This window comes from Equus quagga, chromosome 6 (assembly GCF_021613505.1).
Source record: "Equus quagga isolate Etosha38 chromosome 6, UCLA_HA_Equagga_1.0, whole genome shotgun sequence".
Classification (NCBI taxonomy): Eukaryota; Metazoa; Chordata; class Mammalia; order Perissodactyla; family Equidae; genus Equus; species Equus quagga.
Window position 1 is genome coordinate 129,421,605 of NC_060272.1, and position 15,564 is coordinate 129,437,168.

The window sequence follows — 15,564 nt, forward strand, 5'->3', positions numbered from 1 at the left end:
AAATTAACTCAGATAGGACATTTTGATTACATTAATAAATTAGATACACAACTGTGCACAGTGACAACATGGGGGAGGAGGGAGTTGAGTAGGAGGCTCTGAGTTCCCTAATGTGTCAGTGCCCTGAAGTACCTGAGTACCGGAGTACCTGAGTACCTGAGTACCAACTGATAGTACAGAAAAAGTTCAATAATGATTTAATTTAAAAGTTCCCTGAGCTTCATCATTCACGTTTAATTATAGTTAGTTCATTAATTACCTTCTTGAGAAGTGAGACTGAAAAGAGAATTAAATGGCACTTTATAAAAAGCTAATTTTGCAAACAATGAAATGAAGCCAAATATAATTGATAATTGCTGTTAACAACTGGCCCCGAGGCATTCTTCTTTAGAAAAACTGTTTAGACTTTGATAACATGAGACAACAGAGATTCCCTTCATAAGTTTAAATAAGCATGAAAAAGTCAAAATAAAGACAATTAAGCTTTTCACAAAATTTGGCTCAAGCTAAAGGCAGCAACTTGGGCAACATAAATTTTGACATTGTTTCTGGAAAAAAAATATGGTTGTTGATGACCAGATTTGAAGTTGGTAAATAGTATACTTCAGTTATCACAAAAACAAGGATTTGAAAAAGGCAATAAATCTCGTGCAACTTTTGTGTCTTTTTGAGGTAAGCATAACTGTCTCAAGCCTTTCTTCCTTAGGGCTTTTCTGTGGCTTTTAGAGTTTTCAAACTGGAACCACACGGTAAACTGAGTACATGGTTTTAAAATATCATTATGGAACACCTAGTTTGTGACAGGTACGATTCTAAATGTTAGGGATGCACTCATCCTTCACTCAAACAGCTTAGAGTCCAGCAGGAGACAAACATGCCAACACAGCAGAGCACGTGAAGGGCCAGGCACAGAGTGACTCAGAAAGAAAGGGCATGTGTTCCACCTGGGGTGGCCAGACAAGACCAAACAAAGACCAGAGTGTGGACGGTGTAAATAGCACCTTGCTGGGCAGACTGGGTGGCGTTGAGACACTAACAAGGAAAAACATCCAGGTTGAGGAAATGACCTGGGGAAAGACTGGCAGCAGGGGGAAGGGTGTGGGAAAGCCTCAGGTCAAGCAGCTTGCAAACCTTTCCTAGAAGAGATTCAGAGGTTTTGAAAAGGATTTTGACATCAATACACGTTTTCATTAATGTATTGACTCAGTCAACAGTCAAGTATTTCTGGCTATCCATGTGCTTGACTTTGGGCTCAGGTGACCAAAATTTCACCAAGACAGTCTTTCCCTCCCGGATCTTACGAGGCATCAGGAGACAGGCAGGAATGAGGCAAAAACAGCTGGGGGCAGCTGTTGCTCTTCTTCCAGCATCTCAGAGCACAGGCTTTCTTTTTAAAGTAGCAAAATGCCATCCTTGGTGGATGAATTGTCATGGGTCTAACCCATCACTGCAATCCCACCTCTCTTCACCCAAATGTCTTTTCCAGCCCACCCTGCAGCTGGGAAAAGCCAGAGAGAAAGTTAATACTTAATGGTGAAGGATCCTGGGTGTGTTTTGGTGTTATATTTGCACTACACATTATATTATGGATACCACACACATGCGCACACATATAGATCTCCATGGTATATATGACTATGCTTATATGTATCTGTAACAAATATCCATATGTTCTCTCTTCCACATAACGGTTCTGGAATTATCTGCTTAAAACTGCCATACCAATATCTGTGTAAACATCAGAGCCTGAAGATCCACAGTCCCATGCCACACACCATGTGATAATAGCACAGACTTAGAGCACCATTTCCCTCTGCTGGCCCTGCTCAGGACATACTCTGCTCTGTCAGTGCCTCCTAAGAAATGCTTCTCAGATCAGGGCCTGTCTTTGGTAAGACCCAGCAGAGCACAGTGGAACTGTTGGCTTGCTTGGTGCATAAAACTGTCCTTACTTTTACCTAGAAATAAACTCTATCCCTAAGCTTAGATATGGTGAAAAATAGCTGCTGCCTTTGGCCATTGTTTTATTGTTGATGAATCCCTTTTTCCAGGAGAATCTTCACTCTCAAACTCCTGAACTCTCTCTTTTTTTTGCTGAGGAAGATTTGTCCTGAGGTAACATCTGTGCCAATCTTCCTCTATTTTGTATGTGGGTCACCACCACAGCATGGCTGACAAGTGGCATAGGTCTGCACCTGGGATCCAGGCCCATAAACCTGGGCCACTGAAGCAGAGCATGCTGAACTTAACCACTATACCACAGGACTGGCCCAAGGACTCTCCTCTTTTTTAATGATACCAAGTTTGAAAGCAAAGATCACCATAATGATAACGATGAGTGACACTTTCATCATTGATACAACTCGGGTGTTGTCAAAGATACATCTGCCCTTCCACCAGTCAGATCCATCTTTGTCACAAGATTGGTGCCCGAAACACACTCAGAGAAATGTACTAACTTTGCTTCTGCCATCACTGTATTCCCCCGTATCCACATGACCCTGCACGTGGGCTCAGACCATAACACAGTCTCACCCACTGATGCTCAGTAGGTATGCTGGATTCGATTCTTCCTCTTCACCTTGGGTTATTTCCCATCCTCAGGAGCCTGCTAAGGTTCCCTTTTCTTGAAGTACTGAATTTCCTTCTTTCTGCAGCTTGCCACAAACGTGAAAGCATTCTGAGCAATAGAATAGCACAGACTTAGAGCAAAATATTCACCCTATCCTTTCATGTCTCATTCCCAGTGAAGTCTTCCTAACATCAGGGTGGAGGGCCAGGTGTCACTTGTGGAGGGACCAGGCCCCATGGGAAATAACTTCAGCCTGAACCTGGGAGTGAGTGTCTATGTATATGCCAGCCCCTTTCATCTTTGAAGCATTGAAATGGTCTTGGGCTGGAGAGAAGAAAAGATTCTTTCTCCCATGGCAGTCTGACCTAACTGTTGTAAAGAGTAGCAGAAATGAATGCATTGTGTTATACACATAGGAAACAGAATCAAAGGAAAAAGAATCATTTGGTGTATAAAAGAGATAATAGTAAGAGACACTCTGGATATGCCGCAAATAACTCAGAACGCAGAATATCCTATGATGAGGAAAGCAACTTCCACAGCAAAAGGAATTAAGCATAGTCTCTCCCAAAATGATAAGTAAATAACCTGTCAACACTTTGGCCACTGAAAGAACGAATAGGGCGGACATCAATGATACATTAGACCAGAGAAGAGAGCACAAGGAAAACTAAGCCTGTCATGGTAGGTACTCCAGCGGTGGGACAGATAGAAGTTCCACCTTAACATGAGAGTTGCTGTCAAATTGCTCCAAAAAAAAGTTCTATCAATTTGCAAACCCACTAATAGCATACAAGAGTGAACAATTCTCCCCCCTTCATCTGAGCCAGATATTACAGTGTTTTAAATGTTTAATAACAAGATAAGGCTATTTTGCTTTATTTTTATCTTCAACAGCTGGAGAGACTTTGCATACATCTATTGATAATTCATATTCATTTCTCTGTAAATGAGTAAAAAAAATTGGCAATAGGTATGGCAAGAATCATCATTGATATTAATAAGAAGATTCCACCATGCTCCCTGAGGCAGTTCGCAGACGGGCACCATGCTAGGTCAACAAGTCTCCCGAGGAGCCCACTCTTCTTTCTAACATTTGGAATCGAGGTGATGGACATTCTGATAATTGGATGCGTTATGTAAGAAATATTGCTCCCTCTATCAGCCACTGCTTGCTTATTGTTTTGTGTCAACAAATCTGTTTATGTCAAGATGCCTGATTAGACCCAAGGAGAAAGAACAGGGCTTGATTCAGGATATGGGTATATTTATGGTCTTTAAATCTAATTGTTTCCTGTTAACAAAAACAAGCACAGGCATTATAATTGCCTTGTGTTCTTTCTGTAATTGCTTCAAATCCTTTTTGGATGTAGCTGCAATCAGCTCTCCTTGACTGGGAGTCTGTCTAGAGCCAATGAAGTTTGTATTCCCGAGGTTTAGAACAGTGCCTGGCACAGGCAGTTATTAATAAGTATTATGAAATGGTTTCTAATTATATGAATGGGTTTAAAAGAATTAATATAATAAATTAATAACAATATGTAAGTGACATCCAAGACTATAAATTCGTCGGAACATCACAAAAAAAATCTCTCCTGACAACTCTTTTTTCATGCAGTTGAAATTCTAAAAATGTCATTCTATTGACAAAGTGCTTCCCTCTCCTCATCATTCATGACAATGCGTCCTTCCCTGTCACTTTATGGGTAGACGCTGTTGGCATTTTTCTATAGAAGCATTTGCAGGGATTAAACCTTCTCACAGTTTGGCGCATTCTTTGATAGAAAAATGTGCTGCATTGACCTGATAGCTGTAAAATACTTGAGATTTACGGTCTTTCTTTTCTGTGGATGATGAGAAATAGTTCCTCTTTGCTAAATAGTAAAGACAAATTATTTTTCTACAAAAATACTATCAGTCACGGCATTTATCTTCTTGATAAATATGGAAAATAATATTTATCTTTAAGAACTTCATGGAAAACAGGAAACTCAAGGCCAGTAAATACTTTTAAAAACTCATTAATCTTTATGAATTGAAAATAAATCCTATTGGAAATGTGTTATCACTTCCATTTTTAAAAAGCATTCTTTTCTGACTTTATTTTTGATTACAAAGGATACAAGATCTCATTTTCTCTAATTAGAGATTATAGATCTATTTTCAAAAAAAATGAAAAAACATATATAACTTATCACTACCGAGGGATAAAAGCTGGTAACAATTTAGTTTTTCTACATATGAGTATATATTTACGGAAGAGAGAACATTTTGTGAATTCTATTTGCAACTCTGTTAAAAAACAAAATTGTTACTTCATGACCACGTTCCCATGTCAATAAACACTGGTTTAAAAGACATTGGTGGGCACTTAATTGCAATTTATTTAACCATCTGCCCACTTTAGAAAATTTAGATTGTTTACAGTGTTTGGTTAAAATAAATAACTACAGTGAATATTTATGACTCTGCATTCAGTCCAGCCTGAATTTGAAACCCAGCATTCCTACCAAATGTTTACATGCTTTGTGGTACTTTCTATTTATTCTCCTCAAAAGGAGGTAGAATAATTTAAAAACTTTAAGTGCTTCATACCTAATATCAAATTTGTTTCCCAGAAACCTATGCATATTTACATTGTCATCTACAGTGTATGAGTACACCCATAAGACGTAATATTTCATTTTAATAATGACGTTTCTCCCTGGAAACTCAACCACTGACTACATTTTCAAGTAAAGACTATAACACATGCTTGGTAGAATGTCTTGTGTGGAAGCATAAGTATATAGCATATACTTTTCCTCCCTAATGAGAAATGGAAGGCCTTTTTTAAAGATAAATTAAAATCATATAATTATACTTATAAATTATGTAATCATCTCTCATGCCCCCAATACTAGTCTCTTACTTCCCAGAGGAAATAAATTTATGTTAGTTTGTGTATATATGCACACACACATACACATTTTCTCTATGTATATAAATATACACACGCTCACACACATACACACACGTTAGATGTGCTTGCAGTAGCTTTCCTTTTTCCGAAATTGGGATCACATTCAATGTAGTGTTCTGTCCTTTTTGCTACTTAACATCAACCACTTCATGGATACTTTTTCGTTTGTTTTTATAGCTCCCTTCTGAATATGACAAAATTTTTTCTTATCCCAACACATCCAGTTCATATCTCCCAACTCAGCAATCTCAACTTATCAGAAAATAAGTATTTTGAATTTGCTGTAGACTCTTTCCATTTCCATTCTCATTGGCATCATTCAAAAAGGCCAAGAATTGAATACAATGCAAATTTGTTTTTTCTTGTGAAGCTGGCTTTACTTTGAATTTTTAAAAATAGTTACGTGTTATCCACAAAATTACAATGAAATTAGTTTCTCTTGGATTTATTTTAAAAGGAAGAGAAAGGCGTTTTGCACTTCGTTGTTGTTGAGCTGTCCTTGGATGGTGAGTTGGAACAGTGTGAGGAGGTGAACTTCTTCGTTTAGTCCCTTCAACTGAACTGAGCGCCAGCATCCTCAGAGCAGATTATGAGCCTTTATTTTAACCAGTGAGGATGCTGCACGAATGAGGGAATGAAGCAGGCAGACTTACTGTGTGGATGAACCTTGAAAACATTACGCAGAGTGAAGGAAGCCAGACGCAACAGGACACCAGCTTGTGTTCTTACTCTTCTAGTTGTGACGTCATTTTCCTTATCACTCTTAAAGCATCACAGGCTAAAAAAGTAAAGGACATAACTAAACATTCTCCAGATGTGAGGAATTCTCCACAAGCCGCAACCACTAGCCATAGGTGCCCAAAACAGACACCTGTACACTACCCTAAGGCATGCCATGATGGATATCCTCTAACCCACCCTCTGTCCCCAGTGACTGTCCCAACCCCGCCTCCTGCTGGCCCTACTCATCCCAAAGGCTCAACTTGCTATAGGAGTCGCACCTGCATCTCTTGCCCACAGGTGTTGCAGGACACACCTTTCAGCTGTGAACATCTTTTCCTACCTATTCTTCCTGTAACTTAGATACCAGCCAGATCCAGGGGACCAATATTTCTACTGAAGGAAGCTGGTCCCAGAACACAGAGTCCTGTGGCCTCTAATCAGCGACGTGTCACCCACCAGTGTCAGCACTTAAAAAACAGAAACATGGTCAGTGTTGTTTTTTTCTGAGTATTTTCCTCCCCGTTCTCACCACTTCTGTCCTGGGGATCAGCCGCAGGGTCGGCCAAACTTCCGGGTTCTTGATCTAGAGCCAGTAAACATTCTCTTTACCTTTAACATATTCGATCATTGAAAGCATGTGTACGAGGAAAACAGGCAATCGAGAGCAGAGTGAGGGCCCAACCAAGTGCTCGCCGAGAAGCATATTCCCTGAGGAATCCCACAAAAAGGATCAGATGGAAGCATTTTTCCAAACAGATTTGTTTTCTTATTTATAAACTATTAAAAGGGGAAAAGAGCAAATAGATCAAAAAAACTAGAGAAGGTGACAGGACTTCAATTTAAAATATATTTTATTACAAGATAATGCAAATGATTTACTGAAAATACAAAAGTGTAGGAAGTAAAACTCAAATATTTCTAACTTCTTCTTTGCATAAATATACTTGCTAATCATTTTGTCTATACCTTTCCAGTTTTGTTTTTTCTCAGAACACATCATTGTTTATATAAGCGTTATTAGCCCTTTTCAAATGTCTCGTGAGCATGTTTTTACTCCTTTGTTGTGTGTGTGTGTGTTTGGGTTTTTTCCCTTGTTAATTCATAGACTTCGTGTCATGCTTTGAAAAGCATTTCCTACTCTCAAGATTATATAATTTAGTTTTGTAATTTGTTTGTGGTAGTAGAGAAAGGTAATAGCAAACCTCTTTTTTTTATAAAAAGCTTTTAACAGACACTGGAATCAACTGGCCCCTGGGAAAAGAATGACATTGCATTTAATGGGGCTGAACATGTTCGGAATCACCAAGTACAAGATCAATTAACCAGAAAATTGATAGCCCTACAAATTTATACTGAAGCCTCTCAATGAACCTACATACAATTTACGAGCAGGAGCACATGGCAAGAAGGACACTCACAGAAATAATCCACACATTTGACTAAGTCACATTGAGACTCAGAAATGTAGTCTACACAGACGAACACACGCAGGAAGCTTGGAGACTTCAAACGGGTTCTTAACTCTTCTCAGAAAAACTCATACTCAGGCATAGCAGGTTTTATATATTTTATTTCCATTTGTATATACAATTTGTAAGCTGTATTCATTATAAATCAAGCTTTCTGATGTCAACTCCACGATGTCTTTATAATCAGTTAGCAATCCTAGACATGAAGCCCCTTTCTTGGTTAACAACCTTTCACACCCATCTCTATAAGTGCAGAGAAATACAATCATTTGTCAACTTCTTGCTTCCTCTAAATTCCACACAATGCCTCTTGTAATTTGCGTCTTTCTGAACAACCACAGTCTGATGTCAGCTAGGTTGGGTACCCTATTACTTAAATTATGATAAGGATGCCGTCTCTTTTCATTAATGAAACTGTTAAATCAAATATGATCAGATTCAGAATTCTGCCACAGAACTTTCCATGGGTTAACATCAAACATTAGTCCACCCACTTTCTGATGGTCGCTTAAAAACTATGACTCATCTAATAATCCTGCCAAGACTTCTCACTCATGGCAATAGTTTGAGAAATTGCCTGTGGAAACACAGATACACTGTATGTGCTGCATTCTCTAGCTTCATCAGCCTAAGAACCCACCAATCTAAACCGATGAAATTAACCTTGCAATTGCTTTTTTGTTTATAGTCAAAGTTATAGAATGTTACTGTATCAAGAGAATTTTCTAAGAGTGGAGTTAAGCCTTCCAGTTAACGTTTTTTTCTTAGTGACTGTGTAAATGTCTCATTAGTATAAATTAATTTTTTCCTACTCAGTGTGATTATACAAATCATACATGCTGACTAGAAACTAGAATGACACAGAAAAGCAGAAAGAAATTAAAAATAATTCATAATTTCAATATCTGGAGTAACCTGTATTCACATTTTCGTGAACACCTATCTAAGTGTATAATTATGTTCATAGCTATTTATATTCTTTTTTATTTTGAATATAGTCCTGCCTCTACCAAGGGACACATTGAAAAAAACCAAATGTACCAGAAAAAGCAGAAGTGAAACCAAAGCATAATGACATAAAAAAACTGAATCTACATACAGAGACCTTAAAGAAGATGTCATTCCAAGTATCTACAGACGCTGCTAAAGAAATCTTTTCTTTCTTTGTTCCCTACATTGCTCATGACAAATGACCTATTCGGCTACATACTGGTTCTCGGACAGCATGTAGTGCAATGTTGGCGCCAGTGACTTCTCTCTAAAGAATACCTTCCTCCCGGTAATCTGGTAACTCCAGGAATTAAAGGCATTCCTCTTTGAGATCTCGATTTCAACTCCTTTGGATACATACTCAGAAGTGGGGTTGCTGGATCATATGATAGTTCTATTTTTAATTTTTTTTAGGAAATTCCGTACTGTTTCCCACGGCGGCTTCAACCTTTTACATTCCCATCAACAGAGCACAAGGTTCTAATTTCTCCAATCCTCACCAACATTTATCTTTGTTTTTAATTTTTAATTTTAATTTTTTTTTTAAAGAATGGCACCTGAGCTAACATCTGTTGCCAATTTTCCTTTTTCTTTTTTTTTTTCTTTTGTTCTTCTCCCCAAAGCTCCCCAGTAAGCAGTTGTGCATTCTATTTGTAGGTCCTTCTGGTTGTGCTATGAGGGACGCCACCTCAGCATGGCCCGATGAGCAGTGCTAGGTCCACGCCCAGAATCCAAACCGGCCCCGCGAAACCTTGGGCCACTGAAGCAGAGTGCACAAACTTAACTGCTGGGCCATGGGGCCAGCCTCTGTTTTTTATTATTTTTTGATCACAGCTATCCTAATAGGTACAAAGTGATATCTTATTGTGGATTTGATTGGCATTTCCCTGATGATTAGTGATGCTGAGCATGTTTTCATGTACCTGTTGGTCATTTGTAAAGAAATATCTATTCAAGTCCTTAGTCCCATTTTTTCATCAGGTTATTTGTTTCGTTCTTTGCTGCAGAGTTAGAGGAGTTCCCTATATATCTTGTTTATTAACCCCTTATTAGACATAAGGTTTGCAAACACTTTCTCCAACTTTGTGGGTTGCCTCTTAATTTTGTTGATTGTTTCCTTTGCTGTGCAGAAGCTTTTAAGTTTGAGGAAGTCCCACTTGTCTAATTTTGTTCTTGTTGCCTGTACTTTGGTGTCATATCCAATAAACCACTGCCAAGGCCAGTATCTGCACTCCCATATTCATTGCAGCATTATTCACAATAGCCGAGATATGGAAACCACCTAATTATCCATCAATACATGAAAGATAAAGAAAATGTGGTATATACATAATGGTATATACATAAAATGGAATATGATTCAGCCTTTAAAAAGAAGAAAATCTTGTCACATGTGCCAACATGGATGAAAGTGGAGGATATTACGCTAAGTGAAATAAGCCAGGCACAGAAGGACAATTATTAAATTCTACTTAGTCCTGATTCCACTTACTCTATTAGGTATCTAAAATCATCAAACTCATAGAAGCAGAGAGTAGAATGGTGGTTTTCAGGGACAGGGGAGGGGAAAATAAGCAGTTATTGTTCAACAGGTATAAACTTTAAGTTACACAAGATGAATAAGTTCTAGATATCTGATGTATAATATCGTGCCTATAGCTCTCTCTCTCTTTCCACTCCTGGAAATGAAAACTTACGCAAATCAGCAAATCTAACTACAAAAATGTTTGAATATCTGATAAAAGTAAACTTTGAACCATTAGCAAGAGAAAGCTTCTTAAGCAATGATAATTTGTTCACCACTTCTAATGCATTTGACTTTCAAGTAATAAACAAGTCAATTGGATGCAATAACCCTGAGGGGAATAGTTCTTTGAAAATCAGACTCTACTTTTGATGACAAGAGGCTTGAGAAGTAAGCAGTGTGATTAGGGCCTGGTTAGGATGGTGTACAAAGAATGCATACCACACAAGATAAAGTGACTAAATTCTGGCCACTAGGTGGGACTTCTAGAACATTCTGCATGCTAGGAGGCATTGAGGTAAAACCCATCCCCATGACTCTAGAGGAATAGGCATTTTTGGTGCAATTAAATTCTTATCTCAAAAGAGGTTATGACATAGCTTTTGTCAACAGCCAAATTCATTCTAAGAAGGTTATATTTTGGGACTAAGGATAAGAGACGAGGAAATAGGTGATTGGTTCTTCTTTTCGAAAGAATCTGATGTTATTAATTGTTTAAAATTTCTGCCTAACTAGGTAGTTAGAATTGATTGGATTAAGTGTTTTCCACCAGCTGACAATACCCATCTAGGGCACAATTACTTTTTCTAACTCAGGGACTATATGAAACTGGATATCTTCCTGCGTCATATGCATGTGTCTAAATTCAGATGTCTATTAGACATTCAAGTGGAGGTATAGAGTAGGAAGTTATATATATATTAAAATTATATTTTAAAATATATTATACTTAAAAACTAAATCTGGTGTTTGGAAGGAATATCTGATCTGGAGATATAAATTAGAACATTATCAACATGTGGCTGATATACAGAGGCTTAAAGTCATGGAACTGGATAGGATCATCCATGTGGTATGTGCAGAAAGAGAAAAGAAGAAATAGAAAGGGACCACCAGCATCCTACCTGTAAGAGAGCAGGGATTAGTGGAGGAACCAGGAGAGGAGATAAAGAAGAAGTAATCATTAACCAAGAAAGTTTTATGTAATAGACACCAAGTGAAGAAAGTGTACAAAACAGAAATGAGCGGTCAACTTTTTCAAACACCTCTGATAGGTTAAGATTAAAGTCCAAAGTAGTCACTGGGGTTTGCATCATGGTGTTCACCAGTAATGTAGACGAAAACATTCTGGGTGATGTTGAGGGCTGAGTACCGACAGGAATATTATGAAGGAGTGGAAGGATAGGATTTAGAGATAAAGTATAGAAAATATTTATAGGAGTTTTTCTGCAAAGTTTAGAAAATAAATGGATTAGCAGACATTTGAAGTTGGGTCAAGATAGATTTTTATAAAATTTTTCAGAAAGATGAGATTGTTAACAACATATTTGAATGCAATGGAACTATGTAGCAGAGAGAACGAAGACTCTGTGGAATCATGTCCTTGAATAGGAAGGAGGGCAGGCACCTGCTACAGAAGTGTTGTGACTGGCTTCAGATAGAGACAGCAATGCTACATCTCTGGTAATAGGCAGGAAAGTGGAGTGTGTGGTCAGTGCTGGATGTCTAGTGGATGTTTTCTTCTGAGTTCATACATTTCTCAGTAAGTAGAAACACAGATCAATCATCAACTGGAAATGAGAATGGAGGAGGCATTGTGGGCTTGGGGATAGAGGTCCACATGGGAATTAATCAGCCAGGTGAGTGGATGGGGGATTGCATGCATATCTGACAGCTTTGAATCCACTTTGTGACTGATTAGTCAGTACAGTGGTACATTTTTCTCCAACTGTATTCAGCTACACCAGTGTAAAGGTGGACTAGATGGATGGTTGTATTTAACCAGGGTTAGAGTTTTTCCAAGAGCACATATGATGAAGGATCAAAGGGAAAGAGACTTGAGATGTACACAAGGTTGTTATTACAGTGATTTGTCATGAAATTTACTCTGGGCATAGAGGGAAATGAAGGCATCACAGTTGTGAGTGAAAGTAAAAAGGTGTTAAGACCAAGGCATTGGAAGTCCTGGAGAGGGCCACAGGATTGTTGGGGCTGGGTTACTAAAAGATATGAACTAGAAAGTAAAGAGGTGGTATCCAGAGAAGGATAATATATGGAATGAGGGCTGGAGGTGGAGTGGAAAACAAGATCATGAAAAACAGTGACAGGAGCTAGGAGCTACAATTGTGGAGAACTGTGGGGCATGACTTAGGGGCTGGTAGATAAAAAAGAGGGGTAGTATGTGATGAAATCCTTACTTGAGAGTCAAAGCCAGGGATGTAAAAGGAGGAAGAAAAAAATGTTCTGAAGGTGTCAATGAGGACACTGATGATATCGGTTCAACACGAGGTTGACGTAAGGGAAGCCATATTGTAGGAAATAAACCATGTTGTAACTTTGAATGGCCTCTGATTAACTAAACCCAGACAAGCTCTGTAGATTTTATGGACCCTCGTAGCTGCTATAAGTGGATAACTTTGTTCTTCTGAGTTCCTTAGGAATGTGATGAATGATCCCCAGGCAGAGAGTCTGTGCTGACTACCATCATCAATGACAACTGAAAGATCAGAGTATAGGGCATTGCTCAGGTCTCAGCATATCCAGTAAAACAAAAGACTATCAGGAACTGAGACCAGATGTCTGCCCCACCTGGAGATCAGATGGAGGTCCCACTGGGATTAGGTCTATTTTTCAGGGACTGTTAAAATTTGGGTTGTCTATACTTCTTATCCTTCTGGTGGGACACTTGATTATAAAATGTGCTTTTAGATATTCCAAAACTGTTGAGCAAGACACAAAATTCTAATAATACAAAAATGTCAACATGAAGCTGGGAACAAGAGAATATTTCCAAACGAGTGCTAAACAGTTTCATTCCTCTAACCCAGATCTATGACCCAATTCATCAGGAAGTAGCTAGATCAGCTGTCACCCCAAATCCCTCAAGAATGAAGAATACCAAAGAATAGGAGGGATTAAAACTGGCAAAGAGTTAGTCATTGATGATTAAGTAGCTAGGAACTAAATAATTTTTTCCTTTTTGCAACTACTGATTACAGCTTTTAGCTGTTTAGTCCACCCATTGTTAACTGCTGTTTAGGCAATATCCTATCTGACTTCTAGTAGGTTCCTATTGATAGCATCTCCCTGGAGCCTGGGTCACCATGGTAATGGGTGTTTGAGCTGTTTTTCAGGAATTAGAACCCCTTTGTCCACTCCAGGCCAGTTGAGACCACTGACTCATCAACTGGGCCCATGCAAATGTCAGATAGCCAACCTTTTCATGTCAAGAGGCTAACAAGTCTGTCTTTGGATCATGCTCACACTGCCATTCTGTGAGCATGCGTCCTATGAAGGGGCATGGAGTCTGACTCCACTTGCCCACATCATCAATTACCTCACCTCTCCTCACCTCCAATCATCTATCTCCACATTTCAGACCACCTTGCCCCCCCAGCCCATAAATATCCCCGTGTCCTTGTTTTTGGGGAAGTGGATTTGAGATTCATGCTTTCGCTGTGTCACATGGCCACCTTGTGATTAAATTCTCCCTCTGCTACAAATCTTGTCATCTCGGTGTTTGGCTTTCTGGGTGGTGGACAAAAACGAACATGGCTTGTTAACACTGATACCCCCTCTAGCCCACTGGAATATCACTGAGGAAGAAACAGCCAACCCTGGAAAGTGCTTAGGAAGCAGTGTTTTCAAAGGAGAGTCAGGCCTGTAAGATAACTGTCATAGTAAGAAGGAGAAGATAACTTGCAGACATAGGTCAAGATAGAGAAGACTTTTCTGGCAATAGAGAATTCAGTAGGACACAGTGCCAAGGGTTTCAGGAATTTGGGAAACACGGAGGAAGAAGAGGGAATAGGAAATCCATAGGACTTCATGGGGATTAGACCAGGAAATCCAGGTGTCCCTTATTGGCCGATGTAAGTAAAAAGGCCATAAGGCAATTTATTCCGGTAAGCTCAAGTCAGTGTTTATTGAAGGGTAGAGAACAATGAGTTTCTGGAACTTTCTCTTCAACCCAGAAAATAGAGTAGAAATTTAACACATTGAACTTTAAAAACTTTTTATAAGAGAAACATCACTCTGAAATCAACAGCATATAATTTTTTTCTTGCATTCATTTTCTCCACCATACCAAATATTTCAAATTATATCTTACCAATTTTTTGACAGTTACTCTTTTTTGTATTATTTTCCTTTTGTTAGAAAAATTTTATGAAATGTTTGGGATTCTTTCATTATGAGAAAATTATATCCAATCCATTTAAAATTTTACATAAAATATTGCAGATAAAGATTAAATTCTAAAATATTTAATATAAATCAGAAAGAAAAAAGATAGCCCAATAGATAAACAAGCAAAGGAAATCCACGAAGGGTCAAACCCAAACACTCAATAAACCCATGAAAACACTTTGAATTTCAATAAATTCAATAAGACTTTGAATCCCTCAGATTGAAATAAAAAGAGGGAAACGTTTATCTCAAAGATTTTTAATAAAATGTGAATTTTTAGAGTCATTGTAGCAAGCAAACTGCAATAATTAATGCAATTTAATATGTTTCTATCCCTCGACCCAGCAATTCTGTTCTTAGAATTTCAACTCGTAGAAATAAAAGCAGTAGTTCACAAAAATGTGCACACACTGAGGCACTTCTGGGATGGTAGAATAAGGATGTACAAAATTCTTTTCATCTATAAAAGTAATGAGAATACTGGCAAAAAATTATCCAAATCAACTTTTTAAAAATTCTGTAAGTTAAGCAAAGCCTTGCAAGAATCTGAGGAGCAATCTGTTCGCTCTCTTTGTATTCTAACACCCAGAGCCTCCCGTTGAACCCATTAGAAAGATGGCCGAGTCTTGGTAAGAACAGAGCTTTGTAGCATTTTAATCTGTACTACTCCCATCGCTGCTCCCTAGGCCCACAGTAGCCTTGAAAACCAACCTCACAACCATAATATTTATACATCAGCTCCCAGCAGCCCCTACAGGTGACAGAGTAGGTTCTAGGCTACCCCAAAAGGCCCATCCCCCCAGAGTACAGTTATATTTAAGCTGTCTGAAAAAAACCCCTTCACAGCACTTGTGTTTTTTTGACCTGCCTCAGAACTTGGTTAGTGCAAACAGTCCTATCCTCAAGGCATTTGTCA